At 35.0% G+C, this 25,690-nt stretch overlaps 1 long non-coding RNA gene across 1 annotated transcript in view; it reads right to left on the reverse strand.

Moving 5' to 3' along the window:
- The window catches only part of LOC118746205, a 28,881-nt gene extending 13,733 nt beyond the window's left edge, over window positions 1–15,148 (reverse strand). Inside the window, exon 1 of the long non-coding RNA XR_004993808.1 lies at window positions 15,078–15,148. This is a non-coding gene — a long non-coding RNA (uncharacterized LOC118746205). The remainder of the gene's footprint in view (window positions 1–15,077) is intronic.
- Between the last annotated feature and the right edge of the window lie 10,542 nt (window positions 15,149–25,690).

Genomic DNA, 25,690 nt, shown 5'->3' on the forward strand with positions numbered 1-25,690 from the left:
CGTCATCAGCGATTTGCAATTTTAGTTTTTGTAATTCATATTTCGTAGTTTCTTCTGGGACTGGTTTGAAAAATGCGTGCTTATAACGGGGTTGTAAATAGGTGGATATGGCAAATAAAATATGATTTTCTGGGAATGAAAATTTCGAAGAAAATTCTGTTTGAAAGTCGTGGCTGCCAGGCGAATTAGTTTAAAATCTTGATATTTTGTTAAAAAGGAACCCCGTTTTTTATAATAATTTAAATTATTGGAATCGCGGATGAAGGTCTCAGATCTGCTTAGATCCCGGGTGACTTATTGAAATGGTTCCCCTGTAATGAATACCTTCTATTAATTTTTTTTTTTATTAGCTGAGATCGACTTTTACTAATTGCTGGCAGTCACAATTACTTACTCACCGCTGTCAGTACCGTATCAAACACGATTGAGAGAATACAAAGGTTGCGCCGATCTCGGACCGCTATTCCTCTCTTAACGAATTTGACAGAATCGTTGTTTGCATGACGTCACACTGGTGCAACTTGTTTACGTTTTCCTTGCAACATTTTTTCTTCTTCTTCCATTCTTGCTCACGTTTTGGCATTTCTCTCTCGCAATTGCACCAGTGTGACGTCACACAAAAGTTATTCTCAAAAATCCTCTCTGATCGGCGCAATCTTGTATTCTATCATTCTTGCGTATCAAATCCGTTTTGTTTTTTCATTTCATGTGCTCAATTGTGCTTTGATATTTTGAGGCAAATGTATGCAAATTTTCAACATATCGTTAATATAGTATGGATAGGGCGCATTTCACATTGTGGTTGAAATGCAAAAAAGCCACAACTAACTTAAACCTTGTTATTGCATAAAACGATGTGGGGACTTTTGATTCGATGAAATGCATCATAATCTATCAAAAAGTGAATTTGGGATTTTCAGTTAGTTACGGCTTTTTGCATTTCAGCGATGAGGGGAGTTACGCCCTTTTCATACTATATTAACGATATACATATTGCGTTCCAAGTCCCACTCCTCAATAGATATTAAATTCGCCTTGAATTGATTCTTATTTGATTTGTGTACTTGGCTGTCAACTTTTTCACATTCCATTTTATTTTTATTTCGCTACATGCAAATTTTGACAATTATCACAAAATTAAAATAAAAATGCGAATGCGAATGTTATAATTAATGCGGAAGCTCCGCGGTTGCGAATGCGAATGCGAATATTCGCAACAACCCTGGTATGTATGAGTGAAAACTATCGATAGTGCTTACAAAACCATCTATGTTTTCGACAGTCAAAAACCATCGATACTATAGATAGTGCCATAGATAGTTTTCCAGCTCTAGTATACTTACATTATACGAGCCCTAAACGCCTAAAAGATGTAAGCAACATTTTTTCAAATTTTTAATTTTGATGCAGAAATGCATCTAGATGTTCTGGGAACATTTCTGATTAAAGAAGAAAATTTTGAAAAAAATTTCACTTACATCTTTTTAGTGGTTAGGGCTCGATATGTTAAAATTACGTGATTGACGGAAAATCTAACTCACACACGCTCACGCCAGCCAAAGCTTCAGTCACGCACGATCACGGGAGTGGCATGATTTTTCTCTCAAAACCACTCACGCTCAGGCGTCAAAATCACGTGTTTTGCCCACCTCTACTTCGAATATTTGCAGGATTCTCATCCACAATCTTACCTAAATATACTTGCATACATACAAGAATAAACATATATGTATATTACTGCAAACATTTTAAATAAATCAAGGCCTATTACCTGACCAACAACCCCAAGTGAAAAATCGCGGCCAATTGTGGTTTGTCGCTTTAATTCGACGAAAACGACATAAAAAGAAAAGATAAATTTTCTTTGAAAAAATCTTGGCACCAACGAACTTCCCTGCTAAAATTCAAACCTAGTGCAAACATTAAACACAAAGTAGGTGAAGGTGTTTCGCTGCTATAAATCGTTGTTTTAATTTTGGGTTGGTTCTGCTGGTCTGGTGTTTTTCTTTCTTTGAATGGCATTTACTTGGTAATGTAAACAACACAGTTGGAATTATGATGGTTTACCATTGTCCTTCACTATACTTTGTGCTACTTGTATTTGCTTTCGGGTATGATATCATCATTTTGTTAATTTTTGTCTCTTTAACTTTAAGTTGTAGCTTTTGCTTTTCGTTTTCGTTTAACACCAATTGGAATATGCTTCATTGGTGATTTAATGCAGTGAATGTGAATGTGCTTTCCCCATCTTGCGATTCTGATGGGCAAAATCTACCCTTTTAATGACACAAATTCCGAATTTTCCTTTGCATTATTTATTTCGCATGTACACCTAACCGAATAACGTATTACACAGGGCAACACAGATTTTGGTGAGGCAAATGTTAAATCTGTTTTTGATAGACTTTTTTGAGCTGATTACGAATCCGTAATTATAAAGATTCCATCACGTACAGATTTTGAGAAAATCGTGGTCAAAGTGTCAAAAAATCGGTTTTTTTTCAATATTTGAGAAGCTCGAGCAAAGAGTAAAAATGTGGTAGAACCTTCCACTTAGGCTTAACTTAAAGCTAGAACCCTAGGCTACTGCCCCTGAAAATACCATCCCTGCACCTTTACTTGATGGCCATTTATAGTAATTTGTTGAACTATAATAAAAATGCTGGCAAAATCAGTTTTTGCTGTTCAATAAACGACTATAAGTGATCTTAGGGTCAAGACGAAGAGATGGTATTTTTAGAGATTGTAGTCGAAAGTTCAAGCCTTAATTTAAGCTTAAGTGGAAGGTTCTATCAAATTTTGTTTAATTGCGGCAGGGACTCAAACTTCGCCAAAAGTCAAATTTTACAGCTCAATAAATGACTATAAGTGACCATAAATTCAATGTGCAGGAATGGTATTTTCAAGGATAGTAGTCGAGGGTTCTTGCTTTAATCTAAGCCTAAGGTAAGGTTCAATCACCTTTTTACTCTTTGCTAGAGCTTCTCAAATATTGCAAAAGCCCGATTTTTTGACACTTTGGCCTCGATTTTCTAAAAACCTGTACGTTTTGGATCCTTTGTACTAACGGATTCGTAATCAGCACAAAAAAGTCTATCAAAAATATCTTTAACATTTGTTGCACCAACATTTTTTTTCATTTTTGTTGGCCTGTGTTATAATCGGTTGTTTTCATTCGGGTAATGATTTAATTATATCGAAATTTTCCTTTCGAATAAACGAGAGATTAACCAATTAATTTTCAAATTAATCGAAAAGAAACCATCAAAAATTGACTGACAATAAAAGTGTTCCTCTTCTTCTTATTTTACGCTATAACCACTTAAGCGATTTTGACCGAGTTCAGCAAAGTACGCCAGTCCTTTCTCTTCTGTACCAACCGGCGCCAATTGGAAATGCCAAGTCCTTCCCCACTTGTTCTTTCCATCTCAGTGGGGGCCTTCCTCATCCTCTGATACCACCAGCGGGTTCCGAGTTGAATACTGCTGGAGCTGGAGCGTCGGTGTCCATTCGAACGACATGGCGAAGCCAGTGGAGCCGCTGTATTTTAGTTCGCTGCATTATGTCCATGTCGTTGTATAGCTCGAACAGCTCATCGTTCCATCGTCTGCGGTACTCGCCGTCGCCCACGCGTAAAGGCCGGTAAATCTTCCACAAAATCTTTCTCTGACACACTCCAAGAGCCGCCTCATCGGATGTTGTCATTGTCCATGCTTCTGCGCCATATACCAGCACGGGCATACCAGCATGGGAGTGACTTATAGAGTGTGGCTTTCGAACGTCGAGAGAGGACTTTACTCCTGAATTGCCTACTCAGTCCAAAGTAGCATTTGCTGGCAAGAGTGGTTCTGCGTTGGATTTCCATTCTGACATTATTACCGGTGTTAATGCTGGCTCCCATATAAACGAAATTATCTAATTTCTCGAAATCATAACTGTCAACAGTGACGTGGGTGCCAAGGCGCGTATAAGCTGACTGTTTGTTTGATGACAGAAGATACTTCGTCCTGTTTTACCACCAGACCCTTTCGCTTTGCTTTCTTATCCAACTTGGAAAAGGCAGAACAGACTTCGCGGTTTTTGTTACCGATGATGTCGATGTCATCGGCATAAGCCAGCAATTGCATGCTCTTGTAGTAAAGTGTTCTTGAGCGGTTCAGTTCTGCAGCTCTTATTATCTTCTCCAACATCACATTGGAGGATGGCTCCGTGCGCAGAAGTGGAAAACTTTTGACTGCCATTCACCTGGGAGTGGCCAGAAACGATTCTTATGCGTACGGTTCAAATCGCAGCTCACATCGTCCGGATATTTATATCCACATATCCTCTGGGTAGCAACCAAACACCCGTTTGGGAGCGAGCTAAAGTGAGAAGGCGTAAAGCTTCGCGAGCGCTGGGTTTGGGTCCCGCCACTTTAAACCCCGCCCAATTAAAAAATCTAAAAAGCCTCGGATGAGACCCCCTTTTTCTGATGACGACCACGGCAAACGTATAAAGGACTATGATTTAAGGGTATGCACCTGGAATATCCGGACCCTTAATGGGGAAGGTGCCTCTGCCCGGCTGGTTGATGTCCTCGGGAAGACAAGGCTGACATCACCGCCATCCAAGAAATGCGATGGACGGGGCAAGGAAAAATAAGCGCGAAGCTTTGCGACGTCTACTGCAGTCGCCTAGTAAAGGAGCGCAAATTCGGTGTTGGATTCGTGGCAGTAGAGAGACTCCGTCGCCGAGTACTGGCGTTCACGCCGGTGGACGAACGTCTAGCCGCAATCCGCATCAAAGCTAGATTCTTCAACATCTCGCTCATCTGCGCCCATGCCCCGACGTTGCCCCCGAAACGATGTCAAAATCGTGCTTGGCGATTTTAATGCCAAGGTGGGCAAGGAAGGGATCTTTGGCGCCACTGTCGCAAAATTCAGCCTCCACGACGAAACGTCCGATAACGGACTGAGGCTGATCGACTTTGCCGGTCCCGAAACATGGTAATATGTAGTACTAGGTTCCGGCATAAGAACATCCACCAAGCTATATGGCTGTCTCCAGATCGAAAAACGAGAAACCAAATCGATCGTGTTGTGACAGACGGAAGGCATGACGTACGAACACTCCGAGAACCAAACATCGACTCGGACCACTATCTTGTTGTAGCCAAGATACGCATCCGCCTCTGTGCAGCAAAAAATGTGCGCCCAACAATGCAAGGAAATCTTAATGCCGAAAAGCTGCAATCACAACAGACGGCCAATTTATTCGCCACTCGACTCACACGCCTGCTCTCTGAGAGCACTCTTCAACAATCCGTTATACGCGAGCAGTGGAGCCACATTTCCCGATCATTAAGTACCGCCGCCGAAGAAGTAGTCGGATTTCAGCGAGCCCGAAAGAACAACTGGTACGATGAGGAATGTCAAGAAGCCGCAGAGAAAAAAGACGCCGCCTATAGGGCTACGCGGCGATCGGGCACCACGCGAGCCATGGGACCCTTATAGGGAACTGAAGAAGGAAGCGAGACGTATTTGCCGCAATAAGAAGAGGGTGAAATACGTGAGTGCGCAGAGCTTGAGATGCTGGCCGACAGGAAGAACGCCCGAAAATTCTACCAGAGGTTTAGGCGACTTACGGAAGGTTTCAAGACCGGGGCGAACTCCTGTAAGAACAACAATGGCGACCCAGTGACCGATGTCCAGAATATACTTAAGTTGTGGAGGGAACACTTTTACAACCTACTGAATGGCAGCAGCGCTGAAAGTAGTGAAGAAGACGAACCCAAGACCCCAGTCGATGATAATGGATCAGCTGTCCCACCGCCTGACTATGACGAGGTACGAATAGCGATGACGCGGCTGAAAAAAACAAAGCTGTTGGAGCTGACAGCCTGCCAGCCGAGCTATTCAAGTACAGTGGCGAGGAGTTGATGAGGTGCATGCATCAGCTCGTATGCAGAATATGGTCAGATGAACGCATGCCCGACGACTGGAATTTAAGTGTGCTCTGTCCAATCCACAAGAAAGGCGACCCCGCCATACACGCCAACTACCGCGGAATCAGCCTTCTAAGCATAGGTTATAAGGTCTTATCGAGTGTATTGTGCGAAAGACTGAAGCCCACCGTCAACGAGCTGATTGGACCTTATCAGTGTGGCGTTATGCCTGGAAAATCCACCATAGATCAGTTATTCACAATACGCCAAATCTTGGAAAAGACCCGCGAGAATAGGATCGACACCCCCCTCTATTTGTCGATTTCAAAGCCGCTTTTGACAGCACGAAGAGAAGTTGCCTTTATGCCGCGATGTCTGAATTTGGTATCCCCGCGAAACTAATATGGCTGTGTAAAATGACGTTGAGCAACACCACCAGCTCCGGCAGAATAGGGAAGGACCTATCCGAGGTGTTTGATACCAAACGAGGTTTCAGACAAGGGGACTCCCTTTCGTGTGATTTCTTCACCTCGCCATACAAATAATTTTCGTTTAAGTCGCCTCAAACACCACTTTTATTTGGAGTTAGAGCGAATGCAACCCGAGCTTCCGAGCTCGGTTTGTGTCTTTGATTATGCAACCAACTTGGCGCCTGTTCCCGTACTGCAGGATTTTATAAGAAATAGTACGAGGTTGTTCCGTGCACATAAATAAGTGTAGAATATCAACAATCTAGCTATGCAAAAACCAAAAATGTGGCTTAATAGAATTTTTTCTGCTGATTTCAACCATGAAATTAAAAAATAAAGAGGATATCAATGGTTAAAGTTCTTTTTATTGAAGTATTTAAATATTAATATCTTCTGAACGACATAACGTATTAAAAAACTAATGATGTAGTAAAGGTTATTAGGGTGTCTTTCACCTGGCACATAATTTTCTCCTTTTTTATATTTTTAAGCCAGATATACCTAATAAACAAAAAAAATAGACATATATATTTTTTAATGGCGTTTATTTAAAATTTGTTTCAAAAAGTGTTATACTATATACGTCGCGTAAAAGATGTTTAAATTATCTTTCAATTAGCATCAATACTTTTGTGATCGGTCAAATAGTTTCCGAAATATTGTATGTAAATATAAAAAACAACATTGTTAAACTTTAACCTATTTTATTGGCCTTGATTTTTATTTGTGCCAAATAATCTTGGCATGGCTGAAATTAGAATGTAAAGTTCTAATGAGAACATTTTTTCTTTTTTTTTTTGCTAAACGGTTGGTATTCCACACCATGGCTACTCCGGACTATTTTTGTCTAAATCCTGGAGTACTGGAACAGGCTAAATGTGAATTGTTCTGGCAAAATTTTTTTTTAGTTTCACTTTTATTTGAACATATTTTAATTACAAGAAAAATACTGATACAAATAAAATTTTTCACAAAAACAAGGTTGAAATTTTGGAATTGTTTGTAAGTCTAATATGAGTGGCATTGTGCTTCTATGATAGCACGGCCGAGTAATCATAGGCAACTTATGTACAGTAGTCGAAAAAGTTATAGCCGCACCAAATTTTGACAGGTTTTAAAATACCATTTTTGTTGTTATTTAATTTCGGTTAGTTTTTTGTAGTTCGTTCTTTACCAACATCTTTATAAATACAAGTTTAAAGGCAGTGTCACACGATTGGGTATTTGCCAAAATTTGCTGCAAATCGTATCCCAATTGTGTGAACACACAAAATATATTTGTTTATCCCAATCACGAAAATCGATTTATTGAAATTTTTCAATAGAACATCACTGTATTGTACCAATCCTTTGACTACAAAACAAATTGTCCCACTTTTTTTAACAATAGCCCAGTATAAAAATTTACAAATCTGTACAAATGTACCAATCGAGTGACACTGCCTTAATTTATGCAATTTAAAAAGAAATTCAACAAATTTTCGTTAAAATTTCGAGTTTATTAATTAATATCTGAGTTTGCAGTTTTATAGCCAATTGATTTCTAGTAGAATAAAGCACAAGTTTCAAATGGCTAAAAATTTCGATTGATTTCTTAGAATTTTCAAAAAGTTCGAAATTTGTACGAAAGTTAGTTGAATTTTTTAGTATTGCACAAATGAGTAGTCTACTTGCAAACAGCGTTATGTGATTTTATAATAGTAAGCCATAATTTAAAAAAACGTCTACAAAAACAAGCAACATCCAAATTGTATATTTCTCTTTATTATCTGAAATTTTGGATAAACAAGCACTATGTACATACACATACCGAATACCAACTTGAATTAAAGGAACCAACACTGAAGTGAGTCAGAATGAAAATAAAAGAGCACAAATTTCTATGTAAAGCAAAACTCTCTGGGAATCCTACGAGACCGGTCATATGACCGGTCATCTAAATGGGAGATCTGCAGTCTTTTGGCATCATAATTTAAATCAGAGTTGAAGGGATTTCTGCAAAATCTGACTAGTTCTTTTGTGTAACTGTGATTTTGCATCCCTTGTCAACATATGGCCTCGGTTGAGGTTAACTTAAGGTCGTTGTTTTACTGCCTTAAAATTGAAGGGAAATTTTTACAGCGTTTTTTATGTGTATCCCAACGGGGCCAGAAGCGCTCCATTAGTTCTATTGGAGCGCCCCATATTCAGCAGTAAGCGCTCCCTTCCAAATTTTATACTTCATTGTATTTTAACATTGTGTGTCATTAGAAAGAAGCGCTCCCTTGCTGCTCCCAAAGAAGCCCTTGGTGAGCGCTTCAACTAAAGCATTTAAAAAGCGATGCATGCAAATTTTTATTTTTATATTATATTTTTGTTTTAATAAAAGAATGGCGTTTTTGTAAACCATTTGATGGTTTTATCAAGTGCAATTATAAACATGTTTTTTTTTCTTTTCTATGTGGTATACATACGAAAATACATACATACATACATACATGTTTGCACATAAATTAACTTTTTTTCAAAAGAAAATATTTTATGTAACTACTCAAAATGATTCTGAGCATTGTTGGAAATTTAAAAATTTATTTTTTACTTTGCTTTTGTACTGCTCCGTACTTGCTCCTTTGGGGAGCAGCTAACTTTCAGTCCCATTGGGTATTGGTTTCTATCTGAGTGTATTGAGAATCAGTTAGTCTGAATAGGCCTTGTAGGGAAGACAATAGGTTTGTTCGTCGAAAATCCAGCGAGAATTATCACTCTAAATATCAGATAGTAAGAAAAAATGCTTCCAAATTTTCTGTCATGTAGAGAAACATGAAATTTTCTGTACGAAAGCAAATTTGCAATTTTTTCTGCATTTATATAGAATTTTGTCAGTCCGACTTTCTTCAACATACGTTTCAATTTCTTTGTCGGGTTTACTATATCGACTCTGGTTGAGATTGCATCCCGATTAGAATACAGTTTTTTTTTGCCCAGTACCTTTCAAATCATTGGAATTAACTAAATTAATTAAGTAAACAAGTATTAACTCACATTTTTCATTTTAAAATCGCTCCAGTTTGTAAATTTTTAAATTTAACGAGCTTGTTTATTCAAATTATCGTCGACAAAAAATCCAACTATGCGCCACAATCATATGTTTTTCCTAATTGCAAATTTTTGCTGGCAAAATTTTTTCCGGCTCGAATTTGTAACTTCTCTCCAAGAAATAGTCTTTTTACTTGTGATTTATTTAAATAAAACATGTGAAACTTAGTTGAAACATTTTAGCCGTTTTTAGCCGGTTTTACTTGCCAATTTAGCCGGTTCGTCCAAAAAGTTCTGGCAACACTCTTCGGCAAACTACTAAATGAAGCTTTTGTGCTGAACACATAGAAGCCCTGTGGGGAAAATCTTTAGTTTTGAACTGGTGCGCTTCTAGTACATTTAGAACCACTACTAGTTCGCGATAAATCTCTTTTGCATGCAAACAACTGGCGAATTTAACACGGCGATGTCATAGGAATTGGATATTGTCCCCCGCTGCATTACCTTTTCTAAAGTTCCGAACCAGATCTAGTTCGCTTTGAACCCCAATTTCTATAGTTCCGAACCAGTTGTAAACAAAAAAAGTAACAAGATGTTTTCTTTTTGGGCTACCATGGTAGCAATTTTTAATTATTTGCAGAGAAATGTATTTTCAATCTGAAATCAAATTTGTTTGAATGAATGTAAATTAAATTTTGGATTTGAAAACACGTTTACATACCTTTGGCTGTAGTTGAATTTGCAGAGGTGCTGACTGTTATTGGTTATATTCCAGAAGGTCCCAAAATGTTAAGATGTTAACACAAATTTTAGTTTTGTATTACCAAACTATAAAAAAGCATCTGCGACGTGCAGACTGAAAGCGTATTTGAACGAAAAACCCGCCAAGCAAAAATCTATTTAAAGTAAACAAGCCCCCCGCTGCATCCCTTTTTCAGTAGTTTCGAACTAGTTAAAAATTCGCCAGAGTTCGTTCTGCATCCCTTTTTCTATAGTTTTGAACCAGTTCTAAATTCGTCATTTTAGATATAGATTTCTAAAATTGTTTTTTTTTTTTTTAAGTACCGCATATCGCTGCTTTTGAACTGGTGGCGATCTATTTACTATCGGGCTGGTTCGCTTTTGGCGATATAGATCTAGTACGGAACTACAAATTTGGTTCACCAGTTCGGGGTTTCCCTACAGGGTAGGCTGACTTTCAAAACGTCCATTGCTTTGCATCAGTACAAAGTATAATATTCCGCAACGCGGAATTTGCCTGAATGTATACTTTTCCAAAACGCATCCGAAGAGTTATCAAAACGCATCGCTAGAGTAGTCAGCGCATCAGAAACAAAGTTGATGCATCGCTCGTTTTTTGTAATCTTTTAATTAGCTAAAATATTCAAGGTAATGATGATTGGGTCATTCACACTAATACAGTTACTAGTTCTGGATTAACCCTTTTGCTTCATTCCCATTTTTTAATAACTTTATATAGCGTTAAGTATGTTGTACATATTAAGATAATTTTTGTGTTATCATTACATACAAATGTAGTGATGTTCTGGATTATCAGTTTCCAATACACGGTACTTAACTCTTCAAAATAAATTCTGTGCCCAATATACATATGTACATATGTGTCAAAATATGTATATATTTTAATATATAGAGCTCTAAGATCACCTACATTCAACTTTTGTTAAGTCGATTTTATTCCATATTTCTGGCTTACTGGAAATAAAAACATATGACACATAAGTTTTGTGTTGTTTAAGTGTTAATTGTGAAAATCATATTAAGGACTAGCAGAGCCAATTCATCAGCAGCGGCCACTCCATCATTAGATATTTACGAGACACATTAATAAAATACTAAAATTTGCAAACGATCACGTGTTATAGCCACTCCAAAAGTGCAGAAACCTTTTATGGACCGATGAGGGCAAAATTATTCTCTGTGGTGGAAAATGCTCAAAAGAATATTTAAGACGTCCACCTAACATGGAATATGGTCCAAGGTATGCAAGGAAAACACCGAAACATGGCGGATCATCTATCAACTTGTTAGTAGAAACGTCTAATACAAAAGGTTATCGACAAATATCTGAATGTCAATAATTTACAAACCAATGCCACTGAAATAGGAATTCCTCTTAAATGCATCATGCAACAAGAGAACGATCCAAAACAGACTGGTAAAGTGGCAAAGGATTGGTGTCGTAGGTATTAACAGGCATATTCTGCGTTTGTAACAAAAATTTGGTTACTGGTACATATTTGTTACCGGTATTTTTAAACCTTTTTCGTATTCTGTGCACTCTTGTAACCGGAAAATTTCGTTACCATCTCATCGCCATGGTTAATAGCGCAATTTTTATGGCGCTAGCTTAATAACGCCGGAGCCACCTGTGGTGTCAGCGCACTAGCTCAGCGCAATAGCGCGGTGTACTGATTTGAACACGGTGCCATCTGAGTGTCACCACAGTGCCAATCGTCTTATAGTGCAACACACCACACAGTGGTATCATGTTTTAAGTGTCGGCGCTGAGCAACGCCAACCGAAGTTAATTCCTAGGAACGTAGTAAATGCCACGATATTCTCATCATTCTTGAGTAAAATCTTTAGGTATGCCAAAATACATAAGTTTCTGGCGATCTCACCACTCAAAAGCAAAAACTAAATACGTGTAATTTTTGAAAGAACTAAGGCGAATTGTGTGTGTCATGTGTTTTTTTGGTGTTAATGGCGCTAGCGCTTTTCATATATTAGTGATGGCGCGGCTACTCCGACTACGGTGTTAGTGCAATTGCTCCGCACAGCGCAGTGTTACCCTATGCCTACCATCTCATAAATAGGTAACAAAATATTTCCCCGTGAAATATGCAACACCCAAATTTATACAAAACTTCATAGTTGAATTGCTGAATAAATTAATACGCTACCAAGGTTCGTAGAATTGCGGTTTTGTTTGGTAACAAAATTTGCCGGTTTACCAAATGTTTGGTTGCAACCAGAATAGACCTGTATGTAATGGTTGATATTTTTTAAATTTAGCTTTAGAATTTTTTTAGTATCATTCTGTAAGCAACTGTTAATAAAAATATTTGCTTTTACTCACAATTTTTTGCTCCGTACTTCAAAACGATGTGGCGTTTTTCGTTGTTTAGTAGCACTACTTTTTAGTTGAATAAAGTTTTAAATGGGTTTTCGACTTTTTCACTCACAAAAGCGTTAGTTAAATGCAGCTTTTACAATTTTCCATTTAAGGTTTATAATTGAAATGTTTCATAGATAAAGCTCAAAATGGGTGATATGTTTAGTTATTTCCTCTCGGAAACTTAACTTTTTAAGTTTTATTTTTTTTGTCTTAGCTAGTATGTTCACTTTAATTGATTTTATTTTCTGGTTTGTTGCTTTTAGAAAGCCTGATATGTTTTCTGATATGTTAAGGTGTAGCCTTAAATGGAAAATATATGATGTAATTATTATTCGTGCATTAATAAAACTATAATGTTAACTTAAAAGTTATCAAAATTAATTATTTGAATTTTATGTACATATGTATGCAGATTTTGTACATATTTAGTATTTCATCGACAGTCAAGTCTACACACACAAAAAATAACACATACGCGAAAGTAGGGAACAAAAATAATAATACTTTGTTTTTAGTTTTTATCTGAGGTCAGATGGTTTCTTAAAATGACTTTGAAATTTTAAAGACATGATTACTTAATGCAAAAAGGAACAGTGGTGGAAAAAATGGAGACGCGATATTTTAGCAAATTTTTCTTCTTTCTTTTGTTCATTGAATACTTATTATTTTTTTTTTATAAAAGCATAGCTCATTATCTAACAAAAATCATAGAAATTCACATTTCAAATTTTGTGCAAAAATTATAAAAATTCTGCAAGATTTAATTTGAATTTTCAGTTTTTAAACAGACTTTGTAGAGTTTTTAGGATGCAGTTTTATAGCCCATTAAATTCTAGTACAATCAAATACAAGTTTGAAGTTGCTAAAAAAAATCGCGCTGATTTTTTATAAATTTTTTTCTGACTGTAATATGAAGCTTTTTGCATAAAAAAATTGCCGTGAAAAATTTGGCAAAAATCAAGGCAATTTTTTTTGGAACCTAAAACATAAACTTTATTATACAAAAATTTATTGGGCAATTTTGCAGAGTTTTTCTAATTTTTGCGCAAAGTTTGAAGTATCAATTTATATGGTTTTTGTTAGAAACTCAGCTATACTTTTATAACAAAATAATAAGTATTAAATATAAAAAAGAAAATTGGGAAAATTTGTTAAAACGTCGCGTCCCCATTTATGTTCCCACCACTGTATTTAAAATAAATTCAGTATCAGATAAAGGAAACAATTCTGTAGGTAGTATGTAGTAAAAAGTTTAAATTTTGAATTGAAAATGTCATCTTAAAATTGTATCCTTAAATATCCATAAAATTCGAAATATGTATGAATTTTTGAAAGCACTTTATGTTATGTTATACACGACCACATCCTCGGATTTTCTCATTCTAACTTTATTTTCTTGAAAAATAACGTGAATTAAAAGGGCATTTTCAGCACTTATTCGTCCATGTGAAGCAAACAGTTTTTTTATTCTACAGAATTTTTTTCGTTTGGTAGCCACTTTATTATTCTACGTTGCACTTACAGCCTACATCATTTTTCAGTTAAATTGCTTTCGTGAAATTGGCTGTTAAGGTTTTAAATAATTTTTTAACTAATCATATCTTTCAATTTGTTTTTTTTTGTCGCATGGAGTAATTAAGCATTTTAATTTTATCATAGTTACGGCATTACCGCCTTAGATTTTCAATTAAATTTTTTTAAACTGTAGACTTTAGTACATCTAGGTTTTTAAGAAAGTTTTATTACACAAATTTACTATAAGTTTTAACATTATACAACGTTCAACTAATTTTTTCTCCATTAACAATTGTTCTTTCATTGTTTTGAAATTTATTTATTAGCTCTACACTTCCCCCACTTACAAGATATCAATATTTACACATTTAAAAATACACATCACTTAAGGAATTCTCTCTTAGCTTGTCTCTCTTCTGATTGTGCTTTCCCTAAGTATTCACTAGAAATCTCTTTTTGGAACATCCCTTTATCACAGGGCAACGCAGGGTGTTGTGCTACACATTTTCCCCACACCAACTTTCGATTATGTGTGTATAAATTTTCTTACTTTTCCCTTACACCTTCCCTTCCTAATTTTTTCTTCGTAATTAAAATAAAATGGCACAAACACGAAATAAAAATATCATTTACTATACACTCGTTTATTTTTTCATTGAGTTTTTGCTATTACTTTCGATGTCCACTTATTTCACAATCCCACTGAAAATCACTGCAATTTATATCTAAACCGAAGCTTGCTGGTAAAGAAACCACGTATTTATTGCAATGATTCCTCAAAAGCGAATCAAACTTATATTGCTGTCCGATTTCTGTATTCATGCACTATTTCGCTATACACAAACACCGCCGATCACTATTGGAAAAACTTAAAAAAACTTGGCTGCGCCTTAAATTATACAACAATTTTCCTACGGTAACTTTTAAAAACTAATTTTCCAATGCCCTAAGATAGTATAAAACGATAGAGCACTGGCTTTGCCGAAAATTTTAGGTTTAAGCAATTACTCACTGATTCTGTGTCTGCGTCGAGATGCTAAGCCTACAATTATGAATTCTTCATGACTTTTCATTAGACTTTTTCCGTAGAGATTGGAGATTGCGTGTATTGAGAGTAAAAGCGTTGGCGTGTGGTGCGGGTGGGCTTTTGCACACGTGCATACATTCAGGACCCATATAGAAGAGGACACAAATGCGCCAAACGCAGGCGAACAGTAGCAGGGATGCCAACTCTGTCACGGCCGGTTCTCGCCAAAGTCCTGAGAAATACCTAATTTTGAACGGTATTTACCCCAAATGATTCTCTTTCAATAAGTATTTTAAGCACATGATTATCCTAATAAAAAAAACTATTGTTACATATTTTGAAATTAAAAGTCGCAGATCAAAAAAATGCAACTAGAGCGAAAATCCTTAATGCGAGCTCAGACAGTTTGACGAGGAGCGGTACTAGAAAGTCCTTATATTTTTAATTAAAGTACCGTGATGCGTAAAACCAAAACAGCTGTACAGTCACGAAGAGCTGAGACAAGTTAGAACTTTGTTGGAATGAGTTGGCGATCTTAAATCTGCTCAGGGATGGGTAGACTTGGGACAATAATTTACTTAATCATTAAAGAATATGATTACATGTTTGAAATGACTGTAGTAATCCAGTAATTTGGGAAATTATTAATATTGACTTTTTTCTTTGTTCATATTGAGGCCAGAGTAGCCTAACTGATTTTCAAAAAAAAAATGGTGATGCACCTAAAAATACACCACTAGAATCGAAACGGTAATAGCCCGAGGCACGCCCTTTTATTATTCTTTTTAGTAAAAGACTGCATCTATTTTTTGTGGATGATTATTATTTTTATTAAAAAAATTTCTTTTATAGATAGACTCCTCTGCTCTTCATGGCTTTACTAACAAAGTAATTAAGTGAGTACAATTTAAATTAATCAATTGATTACAACTAAGACAAGTATCTTAATCCTTTTAGAAACGATGCATTCTTTATTTGTATTCTTATATAAAAATATGAGTTTTCACAAAAATTTGCAACTTTTTCACTCTAAGCTAGCGATATAAAATATTCATGTATGTGTCTCAGGGATGATAAACGAGCTTTTTAACTGTGCCAAATGGCCAAAAAATGTACTAAATCAGCCAAAAAAGTGCCAACATTTAAAAGGCTATAACAATGTTTATATCGTCGCTTTGCGCGCAATACCCCGTATAAACCAAACTCAATACCAAGTTAGCAAAAAAACTTATTTTCCTCAAAACATTTGAACGTTTTTCTAAATGAACTAACCAAATATGAGCTTCCACTATAATTATTTACCATTAAATTTGTGGAATAGGGAACCATTGAGACGGGGTAACGAAAATACATTTTTTTTTTTTACCGAGGGGCCAAGAATTTTATACTAAAATGTATGATAAAATATTGAAAGCAAATTAAAAATATAATATATGAATGAATTTCATCCACACACTGTTAAACTTGGTTTTTTATATTTTAGATTACCACGAAACAAAAATGTATTCACAAAACCGTGGTTAACATGTCAAATAGTCACTTTACGCACCTAATAACATATTTGCAAAGGGGGAATTCCCGTAGCCGCCTCGTAAACTACGAGTTTTATAAAGTTTAAGACTTTATATAAGAAGAAGACTTCATTAAGAATATATCAAGTTAATCAACAAAAGCATACAAATATTTTTATAAAAAAAATAGTTACAAAAAATAGTTGCATTTAATACAATTGAAGTTTCATAAAAATATTTTTCAAAAAATTTACTTTTATAGAAATAAGGAAGTTAAACACACATAAATATGTACTTTATATTCGATGTAGTACATACTAACTAATTATAAATTTTGTTTACTGTTTATTCCGTTCAATTTAAAAAAATGGTTACGAATTGTTACCAGTACGTGCAAGTTTTTAGTGGAAATGCGTTCAATAACCCAAAAAGTTAGCAAGAGAGCGAATTCAAGAGCTAACAACCCGAAAGAGAGGAGGAAATTCTTGCAAGTAAAATTAATACTAGTTAAAAAATCAGTCATATTTCAAATTCAAATGCAAACACAGTAGGGGTATTCTCAAAGTCTTGCACGAAAAGCAAAAATACTATTTCTAATTTCGAAGAGTACGAGGGCACCCCATTGCAAAGTGGAAGAATGCATGGGTAGCAAGCAGCGAAAGCATGTATCAAATACAAAAACAAGGGACAGCAAAAAAAAAATGAAGTGAGCGAGATGAGAGGAATGAAAGAAATATGTAGCAATTCCAACAACTAGCACAGGGTCGCATTTATCTTTTTGTTATTTTGCAAAATATATACATAGATTTCGACGTTGCATATTTTGCAGCGATAGGAAATGTTGTTTCCCATATATTCTGTTGTTGTGTGTTTGCAAGTTATGCAATTCATGCAATCCGCGGGACGTGCAATGGCTTTGCACGATTTCCAGAATACCCCTAGGGTTTTAGAGAAAGATTTGACGAAAACATACTCAAAACAAAACAAGCGAATAAAAAATGTGGATATACAATTGAATTATAATGTAGATTCTTTGATATTTAAGACGATGGTAAATATTCTCCAAAATTGCTCGCCAAAACTTAACCATCAGAAAGTTTCAAACTGGCGTAAGTTGTATATTTTTACAAGTTTTGCGTTAAACAACTTACTCTGATAATTTTCTCTTCCTCTCAATTTTTTCTCTATTTTTTTACGCTCTCGCTGCAAGTATTTACTGGAAAAGTTATTTAATAGACCAATTATGAAATCAACTTTGTTGATTTTAGCAGGTATCTTGTTTTCAATAAACACCACACATTTATTTATATGAGGTAGAAACAGATGAAGATATTTTGGTCGACAAAAATTCGAAATTCCAAGTATAAATTTCAACAGAATTGTGTTGAGGTGCCCTATTTTGACAAAATTGTATCAAAAATGTCAATGTATTTTAAGCTTCCGAAATTAACCAAAAAAGTACAATTGAGCCGTTTAGTGCACAAATTGATTAACTCCATCAATAAAGAATTGAGAGATGCGTTAAAATAATGTACATTATTTTTTAAAACTCCTTTTATATTATAAAATCAAATAAATAATATTTTTATAAATGTTATGTTCTATTGTAAGTTATATAAAGTTAATATAAACGTAATAAGTTATGACTAACTAACTGCTTTGACACTTAAATTTAAAATTATTTAAAAAGTCATCAAGTCAAGTTAATCAAATTCATCACTGGTGTATCTTGTTTCGGCATTCCTTAAAAACATGCTTATACTTAGAATGTACATAAAACTTTAAAAATTATTAAAAAAGTACATCTGCTTTTGCTTAAGGTTATATTTTATGTCTTTTTTCTGTTCGTTCGATTATATCGATAACAAAACTGATACAAATATCGATAACAAATTTCGATAGCGAAATTGATAATAATATTGGCAGCAAAATCGATTAGAAAATCGATAAAAATATCAACAAAATCACACATCGATTAGAAAATCGATAAAAATGTCGATAACAAAGTCGATATAAATATCGATAACACAATCGATAAACAATTGGTAAATAATCGATAACCAAATCGATAGCGAAATAGCTAAATAATCGATAAGAAATCGACAAATAACCGATAACAAAATCGATAAAGAATCGATAACCAAATCGATAACTATACCGATTAAAAAACGCATAAAAACATTGTTTATTATATCGATAAGTCCCGAAAATCCCGAATATCTCTAGAATCCCAAAATAGTTCCCATATTGAGTCTATGTGCCTCTATCTATATCCTTGTCTCTATAATTACCTTTATTTTAATCTTTCTTCCTCTTCCTTCATCTTTACTTTTATCGGTATCCTCATCCTCATCTTTTTCTTTATATTTATCTTTTTTTACTTTTATGTTTATCATTTTCTTCATCTACATATTCCCCTTCACCTTTGCCCATATATAAGTGAAGGTTTAAATTTACCTTGGTCTTCATTTTTGCCTTTATCTTTTCGCATCCTTGTTTTTGTTTTTATTTTTACCTATGCCTTTATCCCTTTCTTTATCTATGTACGTACCCTTTCTTTATCTATGTACCTTTACTTTCATTCCTGTATTGGTCTTTTTGTAAGTGTTATTCCTTAACCTTTTATTACCAAGTTTTTGTTAAATTTATATCATATGTACATACATTCAAGAAGCACTTGCTTCCGTCCCAACCATTTCCATTGCACTATTTCCGTTGCATAATTTCCGTTGCACCATTTCCGAGTGCAATTTCCGTTGAATTTGCCAATTTACTCCCAACCAACCAACCGCCGCTAAGGAAGTTTTACTTCAAAAATTTGTTTTACATATTGGTCTTTCCATGAAAATGTAAACCGAAAATGCAAGCAAATGAGTTCGAACGGCTTTATAACTTTAAATTTCGTATTCAGGTGACAGAAAAAGGTTTTTAAAACGCGAAACGGTTTAATAAAAACAAACCAGAGATAATTTATTTTAAAAAATTTAACTATTGTAAAGGTACCGTATTTTGAGAGATTTATGTTACTCCATAAGCGTACGAACGCCGCGTATGGCTGTATGGAAACACCCATATGTGACATTATTCGTCATAAAAATTGTTGGTCAAAATGGTCTGCATATCGAATTCATCCAAAATTTTAAATCATTCCCAGTTTTCCTCACAAAATTCCTATTCCACCAAAACAATAGAATTCTCCCCCAGTTGGCATCTCTGAACAGGAGGTACTCAGTCCAGTCCTTTTCCTTTTCCAGTTCTTTTATTTTGAGAAAGCAATATTTTGTCATAAGCGCAAACAAACGTAAACAAAATTATTAGTATTATCCTGCAAAAAGTGGTATTTAATCTACATAGTTATGTGCATACATATTTATGTATATACTACATATATCATTATTTTGTAACATTCGATGTTTGCTTTTTTGGGGGTAGTTACGGCACTGACAACAAAAAATATTGGGGGTTGAGCGAAATGTTTTCATTTCTCTCTAGTGTCCGAATGTCATTTCTGACAATTCCAATTTATCTCGTAACATTTAATATTGATTGCGCATGACGGAAAAAAGTTTAACGAATCTATTACATTCCTGAGACGAGCTTTTCTACTACTTTGCCCCCTGTTGTATAAATAATGAAGTTTCTATACAGATGAGCTTTTCTATTTTGCCCTCTGTTGTGTAAAGAATGTGCGTGATTATGCTGCTTCTTCAAAAAATCGTATGGCCTCATTCATACAAAAATAAAGCTGTAGATAAAAACGGGTTTATGAACTGAAAAATGAATGGAAACGTCATTTTATAAAGCTATTTAAATTTTGTATGAATAAGGCCATTAGACTTTATAAATGGATGTTTTTTTAACTCATAGACTAGGTCCACTCAATAACTGTTCTACGTATCTACTTGCAGCGAGAGCGTATAAGAAAAATTGAGAGGAAGAGAAAATTATCAGAAAAATTTATTTAACGCAAAACTAGTAAAAACTTACGTCATTTTGCCACTTACTGATAGTTAAGTTTTGGTAATTTTCTTGTTGAACTCAATAGTTGCGTTTTTTACTCATTTCCAGTAAAATCCAGTAAACGTTTTTACGAATTTTCATGTTTTGGCGTTTTCGTACGCAAAAACTAGCAAAGTAGGGGAAATTGAGAGAGCGTAAAATGACAGTTGAAGTTGCAAGTTTTTACTGGATTTTACTGGATAAATTTTTACTTGTAAGAATTTGCCGGTACGAAAAACAGCTGATTGCTACTATTCGCTTTAAAGGAGTTTTAAATGTATTTATTTTTGTGATTAAATTAATTCAAAAATAGAAAGGGTGAATAAATAATCGTAAAACAAAGGTATATTAAGCTAATTACTGGAATATACTAACTAAAAAGTGGCCGCATGCGAAAGCAGAACTATGGAGCTCTTACCTTCAGGCGCAGTGGCGGAAGATGGCGTTAATCAGGACGAAATTTTAAATATCGCATATATTTTAGTGTTTTATGTGTGCATTTTTATGTTCATAGAAATTTTTATGTTTACGTAAGTTGGTGGCGTTGGCGCGAACGAAAAGAAGAAGTTAATTGTCACTGCAATTTCGATGCTGATGCAGTCGTCTTCATCGGAAAGTGATGATTGAAAAAATAAGATCCGACGATATTTTGGTACTTCTAAAACAAAGAAGTCGGCGAAATTGTGTGCAGAACTTCTTAGAGTTGACTGTGCCGACTTACACTGAGGAAGAGTTCCGCACTCATTTCCGGATTTCCATAAATTTATTTGAAAGCCTTGCTCACCGATTCTCTCTTTTGGAACTTTATCAAAATCTAAGAGCAGACACCAAGGACTAACTTGCTTGTTTTTCTGTGGTTTGCTGGCCACGAAGCATGCAGCTATAGGGATTTGGGTGACCGGTTTAATTTATGTCTGTCATCTGTATGTAATGTTATTAACAGAGTAACAAAGTTCATCAGCTCATTGAGTCCAAATGTGATTAAATGGCCTACTGCAGAACAAAAAAGAGAATCAAGGTATTTTTTTACCGACGGAACGCATATTTGGATAGATCCGCCAAAAAAATCAAAGGATGACTGCATCAATATGAAGGGGATTATGTCGATTTGTTTGCAAGCGGTATGCAACGAAGAGAGAAAATCTATTAACATTTTCGTTGGATAACCTGGTTCCAATAACGATAGTTGGGTCTTCCAAAATTCGACACTTTATGATAACTTGCCTTCTTATTGTGGAGGTAATATTCATGTGAACGTGCGAAAAATGAATTAAACTTAAAAAAATATGTTTATTTCAGATTATTACCTTTGGGCAATTCGGCATATCCTTGTAACAAATATGTGATACCACCATATAGAGATAATGCGCATTTAACAAATGCTCAAAAGTATTTCAATATAAAACTAAGCTCTGGGCGCATCGCCATTGAACACTCCTTTGGCTTATTGAAGCAAAGGTTCCGCCAATTGTACTATTGCAAGCTCCGGGGCATGGAAAAACTTTGCCACTTCGTTAGAGCCTGTTTCGTTCTGCATAACAGAGCAGACGAAGACGATCTAAACTTTATTTCAGATATATCTGAAGAAACCTCACACGACTTAACATCTCAGGGTGAAGTTGCTAGGGGAAATCTTGTGAGGAATCCAATATGTCAAGAAATACAACTTCGTCACCCAAATCCATAGATTTAGTCAAGAAACAATGTTTATTTGTATGTATGCACTTCCAAATATTTAATTTTTTCATATAAGGCATACTGTTTAATTAAAAAAAATAATAATAATATATAAAGTATGTATTATGACTTTAAAAAAGATAACAATAATTAAAATCCACTTCCAAAATACCTGCAACGAACAAAAACTGTAAGTTGATATAACATATTTTTGGAAAAGAAGTATATCTTTACGACGTACCACAAAGAAATACACAAATTACTTTTTTAAAATATCCACCATCGACTTCAAGATATCAATTTTTTCCTACTCTATCTTCGCCTTTTCTTGAGCTCTCTCCTCTTTCTTCCTTAGATTTTCCTCCAGCTAATTTTCAAGGTTTTCGCCCGACTTCTTCTTTTTTTGTATATAAGCCTCTAGATGAGACTTCTTCTTTTTAGAAGTTGATGGCCCGAAATCAAGGACTTCTAAAAAGATAATAAAATCAACATAATTATATAATTTCTGAAAAAGTTTTAAGTAAAAAAATACAATAGGGCTGTTCAGGATGTTGTGGAAATGGTCTTAGATTTGCAGTTGGAATTGCATTTGTAGTTTTATGCTTGCTGTCATGACATCTGCATTTTATTGTTGCCAATTTACAAATGCAAGAGCATATGCTCAAGATCCTGTACAGCCCTATTGTAAAATCCTTATTAATTTGCATAAGTTGTAATTAATACCTGAAGTGCTTTCCAAGGAGTCAGAAGTTTTTTTTTGCCTGATGTTGATGGGCCAGAGTCGATGTTTTCTTTAAAAAATTTGTTTATGGAGTATTTATAAACATGAGTTATGTAGTAGATACCTGGTATAGCTGGTAATTGCTCGATGTTCTCATCCGCATCACTGCTTTGTTCCACCGATATTGGAGTCTCATTGTCGAGTATCGCCTCAGGAAAAATGATTTTTTTTGCTTAAAAACTTCGTCTAGCTCACAGTTTTCATCAAAATATTAACGAAAATTATGGATTATTTCACGAAAACAAGAAGAAATTTTGTTCAAATATTTACTTCTCATAAGGGCATGTCATTCTGGCTCTTCCTGTTTTAGAGTTATTGAGTTTAGTTTTTTGTACTGTCTTTCTACGCTGTAAAATTTCCCCTCCACTTGTGAAGACGTGTAAATGTAACCCTTTTCGCAAAGCCCCTTGCTAATCCTGCTCCACATTTGCTTTTTTGTTTTTCATGCTTTGGCTTTTGCCAACTTTCGGCCGAAGTTCCTTAAACTTCAAAATTAGCAGCTTTGTTGGCGCATCCAACCACGCAGGCCTCTTGCCGTCAGGGTCTCAGCACTTGTACCGATTGGAAGGAAGTCTTCCCTTTCACTTTCGCCCATTGCAATCTCTTCCGAGAACGATTCTTCAAGGCCAGCGCTCCCGCTGTGCTCTTCTGTTATAATAATGCTTTCGAAGCATTGTTCTCCAGCCACTTCGCTTATGATCTTCTGTCTATAAACTGCATCTGTTAGATAAATTAATTTATTAGATTAAATTAATACTGTTTTCTTTTCAATTGTTTACTCACCGTCTTGAACCTTTTTAAATGTTCCAGGAGAACAAGTTATGTTAAGCTTGTTACCGTCTTCTTCCATTTTTTGTTAATTATTGCTGCCGCACTCAATTTGTTAACTTTTCTTTTATCTTTATTTGTTTTATTTTATTTGCCCGCCAAAAAGAAGTCAACTGTCAAAAAAAACTTGCAATTTCTTACTAGTTTTGCGTTTTCGTACTTTCTTGTATGTTTCACACTCTGAGAGCGAAATATGTCAAATTCCTGGAATATACGTTACTGGAGAGTTGCTAACAAGTTACTGGATAATTAGTAAACAAACGCAACTAATGTTTTCCAATTCCAAATCAGACGGATTTGTTCGCTGTTAGTGCCTAGCTTAATAACATACTTGCAAGGCGAATGCATACATATATATGTATAGATTTGCCTTGCATACATGTATGCAATTTTGATTGGTAGTAGCAAAAATATGGTTCATTATGCTCTAAAAATAATCTGTGAGAAAGATGACAATTTTTGGTCAACACCTTAGCTCGCCCAAATCCATTAAAGTTCAAGTCCTAAAAAAAAAAATTGTTTTAGCTTACTTCGATTCCCTACAAAAAAAAAGTTCCATACACCAAATTATGCAGAACTAATTCTTTCGAAAATTAAGTAAAAAAAATTATTAATTCATGTGTTTATTAAATTTAATTTTTTGAGCACATTGAACTTTGATGTACTTGGGCGAGTCTAAGATATTGGCCAATACTTGTCATCTTCCACACAGATTATTTTTAGAGCATAATGAACCTTATTTTTGCTATTACCAATCAAAATTCTAAAAAAGCGGATTTTCGGCACATGCTACTATACATGTATGCAAGGCGAATCTATACATATATATGTATGAATTCGCCTTGCATGTATGTAATTAAGCTAGGCAGTAACAGCGAACAAATCCGTCGGATTTTCGGCCTTCGCCTTGCGTACATGTATGTACAAGAATGATAAAATCAAAATTGCGCCCATCAGAGGAGATTTTTGAGAATAACATTTGTGTGACGTCACACTGGTACAATTGCAAGAGAGAAATGCCAAAACGCGAGCAAGAATGGAGGAAGAACAACAAATTTTTTAGGGATGAAGTTATTTTGAAGAGGGCTGCCACCTGCTTGCAATGACGAATTTAGTTAACTTATCCACAAGTTATATGAAATGTCAAAATAATGATGTCAAACGAAAGAATGTTAGAAGACTTTACAGCCCTATTCTGTTGCCCTCACAAAAATCACCACACTCACTATTGTGAAGTTTCTGACTATTGTGAGGTTATCCCTATGCTGGCGTAAATTCGAAAGCTCAAACGCTCACAATTGTAATAAAATTTATGATGTACGAATAAGACCCTCACAAGAGAAAAACAGCCGATTGTTATTGTTTTATTATTTTATTTCATTTCCATACAAACTTTTGCACCAAGTTGTGGATTGCAAACTGTGTGAAGTACTGGAGATACTCATGCTTTGTTATTTCTTTTTGAATTTACATAGAAAATAAATAAAATCGGTAATTATCAAAAAAATAAACAAATTGCAAAAATATTTACTTTTCCTGTTGTTCAGCATCCATCTTTTGTATTTATTTTATTTACGAAACAGCTGTTAGACAGTAAAATGCTTTTCACCTCGTGTGGTGATTTGGTTGAGCTTTTTTCTTATGAGGTGTGGGCAAGAATAACCTCACAAAAATCTCACAAATTTTTGCTCACAACTCAGTTGTTAGTTTGAACACAGAAGATATATTTGAGGTGTTGGAAGGGGGTTGCCACCTGTTTAAAACTTAAATTGAAATTATAAAATAATTTAAATGAATTATTA

The sequence above is a fragment of the Rhagoletis pomonella genome, unplaced genomic scaffold, assembly GCF_013731165.1.
Source record: "Rhagoletis pomonella isolate Grant_MI unplaced genomic scaffold, Rhpom_1.0 Rhpom_scaffold_00001, whole genome shotgun sequence".
Lineage (NCBI taxonomy): Eukaryota > Metazoa > Arthropoda > Insecta > Diptera > Tephritidae > Rhagoletis > Rhagoletis pomonella.